Genomic DNA, 5755 nt, shown 5'->3' on the forward strand with positions numbered 1-5755 from the left:
GGAAACCCCCGGGGAACTAAAGGGCCATCGTGGGTCTTAGTGGAGAGAGAGGAGGGCCGCCAGGGCAGGCCCCTCCCCCCCCTTGCAGTCCGAATTGGACAAGGGAACGGGGGGCGGCGCCCCCTTTCCTACTCCCTCCCCTCTCCTTCCTTCCCCCTCTCTTGTAGAGGAATCATACTAGGACTAGTAGTCCTAGTAGGACTCCCTCTCCTTAGCACGCCCCTAGGGCCGGCCGGCCTCCCCTCTCCTCCTTTATATACGGGGGCAGGAGGGCACTCTAGGACACACCAAGTCTTCTCTTAACCGTGTGCGGTGCCCCCCTCTACAGTTACGTACCTCGGTCATATCGCTGTAGTGCTTAGGCGAATCATCACCGTCGCCACGCCGTCATGCTGATGGAACTCACCCTCGTCCTCAACTGGATCAAGAGCACGAGGGACGTCATCGAGCTGAACGTGTGCCGAACGCGGAGGTGCCATACGTTCGGTACTTGGATCGGTTGAATCGCGAAGAAGTTCGACTACATCAACCGCGTTACTAAAACGCTTCCGCTTTCGGTCTATGAGGGTACGTCGAAACACTCTCTCCTCTCGTTGCTATGCATCTCCTAGATAGATCTTGCGTGATCATAGGAATTTTTGAAAATTACCGCTTTCCCCAACAAAGGCTACTCTGGTAACATGGACGATGACGAAGTGGTCGGAGATAAGCATTGCGTTCCATGCCAAGCAAACCTCTCGGACACACACAACGACAGTGACTAGCAGGAGCATGAGGATCTCATCGACGAGCAGGTCGTCGTTCGGCGCCGGCTCGCCGGGCGACAACCAGATCTTGAAATTTGCCGATGAATTGCCATTGTTCGCACGGCCTTACCAGGTCAATGTGTTGATGAACATACTATGTCGATGGATTCACACCATGCGTAGGCAGCTTCTTAGAGCTCCGATCTGAATATTTGATTCAGTTTTGTAGACGGATATCAGGTAGTGCAAACACAAAAAGGAGAAACGTGTGTCCATCTCTGTCACGATACGGGAGACCTGAGAGACAGAAATCACACAACCAAAACCAAAAAACGTACAGAAACCAGAAATTATACGCTTGGTAAACAATAGCTAGCGTGAATATTTGTTGGGAGGAAAAAGCGCTGGATGCGAATCAGACACATGTATAACTCGGTCCGGGGTATATGTGTAAATAAGATACAGCTTGTAATTCTGCTTGGCAAGTGATCCTCAAAAAAAAAAATCGCTTGGCAAGTTGGCAACTCATGTTACTATTTAAAGTAAGTTGGAAACTCGTGTTTCTAAAGTAAGTGTCAATAGAAAATTAACACATGACATTGCGAAGATGGAAGTTCATCACATGAGCTAGCAAATTTACTTGATGTTGTCGACGGTTTCACTATAGGATAGTGAAATATTCTTATTCTAGATAGATGATATACCTTAATAGTCTAAGATTCGTATGCTTGTTGGTGAGAGGCCAGATCAACTTATGACTGCACACTTGAGTTGTTGGAGGAGAAAATAGTGCTTCATGGTATCATCACACGTTCTATAAATTCACTAGTTCTCATGTTATTGCCAGTTGAGAGTGTACTTCTACGATCGTCCCACCACAGTTTGGCACTTGCTCTGGTCAAATCATTGTAGTAGATTGTAGGATTAGGAGACGTTGGGATCATGCAATCCAATGGCAGTAAGGTGTTTGGTATAGAATTAGTAGAAAGGAGTTGGGGAGTTGGGCAGAGCTCTGGCTGCTGGACGAAGAGCTTGAGCAATCATTCCCATGATCCACATCTATTGCTTTTACAGTTTACATACTTAGGGGACATTGCAACCAGGCAGCCTTAGCTCCTCACTTATTCAGATCCTTCAGCTGTCAGATTGCACGTCTGCATCATTCCTAGCTGTTGTTGCATGTTAATACCACTGGTTTCGCTTAGTTGGACGGTGGCCTTTCGGGTGAGAAAAATCGCAGCGGCGGAGCCAGTGTATAGGCATTGGGTTCAACTGAACCCAATGGATCTTGCCTCGGACGTGGTATATATAGGTGTTTGACTGATGTGAACCCAACAAAATATTCTGGCTGACCCCAGCACACCTCACGTACGTGGAAGGAAAAGGCCCAAAACCAAAAGCCCACGTAATCGTTTTACCTGAATCGTGAGTGCGTCAGTCACGTAATCCTTTTTACGAGAAAAGCGTAGGCAGACGCACGCGGCCTCGTCGAAGCCTGTTTTTTTTTCATCGTTCGTCTAATCGTTTCTCTAATTCCCATCTCGCCTGTTCTTGTCGCTCGACGCCTCTGCCGCCGCCGCACCCCCGCGGCAAGTAAACGGCTGCAGATCGACATCGGCAATACTGAAACCCAAGATTTGAGGTAATTAGATGATACAGCCGCATCTCCTCTCCTTTTTTTGTATGTTTTATCTACCCTAAAACACCAGTACGCAGTGACTGCTTTACCCTAGTTTTTTTATTCGTTTTTCTCCATGAACTTTGATTGATCTAGGCTATGGAGCGGTATTTTTTGAAGAAAACTCGGTCACCAGATCGAGATGATGATACAGGCACATCAAGGTCACCCACTAGACGTAGGCTAAGTGCATCAAATGTCACTGCAGCTAGTCTTCCGAAGCCTACTATTCATACAGAAATTAATTTAGATGAGTTGCCGTATGATCCGGCTGATCGGAAGAGAATTTCAGACTACACAAAAAATCCGAAAAAGCAAGATGAGATTAGGCGCAGATATTTAATGAGAGGACCTTACAGGCCACCATCTAATTTTGATTACCCGCAGAGGGAGATTGGTGATACTCAACGGAGATTTAATCCAGATTGGTTTAACGACTACGATCGTTGGCTTGAGTATAGTGACACAGTGCATAAGGCTTTTTGTTTGTGTTGCTACCTTTTCAGAGATTACAATGAGGGACAAGCTGGAAGTGATGCATTTGCAATTAACGGTTGGAACGGTTGGAACAAGAAAAGCAGACTCGATACTCATGAGGGTAAGGGTAATGTTAATAGCTTTCACAATGTAGCAGTAAAAAGATGTGACGCTTTGATGAATCAAGATCAGTCAATCCATGTTGCTTTTGATAAGCAAACTGATCTTACAAAAAAGCAAAATCGAATTCGGCTTGATGCTTCCATTGATTCGGTGAGATACTTGTTGCATCAAGGCTTAGCTTTCCGGGGCCATGATGAATCAGAGGAGTCGAAAAATAAGGGAAATTTCCGAGAGTTGGTACATACTTTGGCAAACCAGAATGAAGCTATACGGAATGTAGTTCTTGAGAATGCTCCAAGAAACTGTAAGTGGGTATGTGGAGATATTCAAAAGGAAATTGCAAATTATTTTGCAAAGGTAACATCAAATTTAATCGCCTCTATTTATGTTTTCTTGCAAATAACAAATGTTCTCTAATAAGTTAATTATCTTTTGTGCAGATAACTTTAAATTCTATTATTGATGAAATTGGGGGCGATGTATTTAGTTTGTTGATTGATGAAGCCGCTGATGTGTCTGACAAAGAGCAAATGGCAGTTGTTTTGAGATATCTTAGCAAGCGTGGATTTATCATTGAACGGTTAGTTGGAATTGAACATGTGAAGGAAACATCAGCAACTTGTCTCAAGGCTACTCTTCAAAAATTATTCACTGAGATTGGACTAAGCATAAAGCAGGTTAGAGGCCAATGCTATGATGGGGCTAGTAATATGCGCGGTGAGTTTAATGGCTTGAAAGCAAAGATTATGCAAGAGAATAAGTCAGCTATTATGTGCATTGTTTTGCTCACCAGCTCCAGTTGGTTATTGTGGCAGTATCAAAGAAGCATGATGATATTGCAGATTTTTTTTACATGATCTCAGTTTTATTCAATGTGGTTGGAGCTTCTTGCAAAAGAAAGGATATGATTAGAGAGAAACATCGAGAGGAGGTAATAAAAGCCATAGGTAGTGGGCAGATTAGCACTGGCACAGTGCTAAATCAAGAACAAACTCTTCAAAGAGCTGGGGACACACGTTGGGGCTCACACTACCGGACTCTTTCAAGTCTAGTGAAATTGTTCCCATCAGTTATGTCTGTTCTGAAATATGTTGAGAAAGAAGGCAAAAGTGAAAAGAAATGTCAAGCACGTGGTCTTGTAGCATATTTTGAGACCTTTGATTTTGTTTTTTATTTGCACATGATGTTGCATATATTGGGAAATGCAAATACTTTGTCACAGTCTTTACAAAGGAAGGATCAAGACATCCTGAATGCCATCTCATGTGTGAAGTCAACAAGGAATGAGCTGCAAGAACTAAGGGATAATGGATGGGACTCACTTCTTGAGAAGGCACATTCATTCTGTGAAGAGCATCACATTGAGAATGTAAACATGCAGGAGCAATATGTTAATCGGCACAAACCACGGCACAAAACCAATAAGACAAACCTTCAACATTACCAAATTGAGTGTCTTAATTCCGTCATTGATTGGCAGCTTCAAGAGTTTGATGACCGCTTCAATGAGGTAAATTCTGCATTGCTTGGACACATGGCTTCTTTCAACCCCAAAGACTCCTTTGCTGCTTTTAACTTGGACAGCTTAGTGAAGCTAGCTGAGTTTTATCCGGATGACTTTGATTCAAGAAAATTGGATGATCTTGGTCCTGAACTTCGCACTTACATTGACAATGTGCGAGCAGATGAAAGGTTCGCCAATTTGGATGGAATTGCTGATCTTGCTAAACTAATGGTGGAAACAAATAAGCATATTACGTTTCCTTTGGTTTATCATCTTTTAAAGCTAGTACTGATATTGCCAGTTGCCACTGCATCAGTGGAGAGATGCTTTTCAGCTATGAATGTTGTAAAAAAAAGTTACGCTACAAAATGGGTGATCAATTCATGAGTGATTGTCTAATATGCTATGTGGAGAAAGATATATTTTCTACCATTACCAATGATGCAGTGTTTAATATTTTTAAGGCAGTGAAAGATCGAAAGGGGACACTCTAAAATGTGAGTGAATTTACAATATTATTTCTCTTGTTACTACTTATTCTAAACTTGTCAAACTAACTTGTCGTTTTTTCTGTGTTCAAGGAAGATGAGAAGCTACACGTGGAGCTGATGCTACTCTATTTATAATATGTAAACAAGTGATTTTATAATATGTAAACAAGTAAACACGTGGAGCACTTATTGAACGGGTATGTCTTGCACTCTTCAGTTTTTAATGCAACATAATGTGTGATATATGATACCATATTTCTATTCATTATGTTTTTTTTGGGTGCTATAATTTTGTTGTAAGATAATTTAAAATTATACTTTACACTTCACATACTAGTAGTAAGTTCTCACAACCAGTCATGGAGTGAACCCAATGACCAAATTTCCTGGCTCCGCCCCTGAAAAATCGGACTTTGTTTGTTTGCTCAGCCTTGTATTCCCTCTGTAAACTAATTTAAGAGCGTCTATACCTCCGAAGTAGTGTTCTAAATGCTCTTATATTAGTTTACGGAGGGAGTACAATCTATCTCTCGCAACCTTGCAAATATTAAAACAAGATTAATAATCACATGGAAGCTTCAAAGCAATTTAACATGGTGTCAATCTTTTTTTAACTCTTATAAATATACTCCCTCCGTCTCAAAATAAGTGTCTTGAGCTTAGTACAAATTTGTACTAGAACTAGTACAAAGTTGAGACACTTATTTTGGGACGGAGGGAGTATGAAGGAGATCAT

General features: G+C 42.0%; 1 pseudogene; it reads left to right on the forward strand.

The window, feature by feature from the left end:
- Nucleotides 1-771: 771 nt before the first annotated feature.
- Nucleotides 772-4915, forward strand: LOC119284140 (annotated as a pseudogene).
- The last annotated feature ends 840 nt before the right edge of the window (nt 4916-5755 follow it).

The sequence above is a fragment of the Triticum dicoccoides genome, chromosome 4A, assembly GCF_002162155.2.
Source record: "Triticum dicoccoides isolate Atlit2015 ecotype Zavitan chromosome 4A, WEW_v2.0, whole genome shotgun sequence".
Taxonomy (NCBI): domain Eukaryota; kingdom Viridiplantae; phylum Streptophyta; class Magnoliopsida; order Poales; family Poaceae; genus Triticum; species Triticum dicoccoides.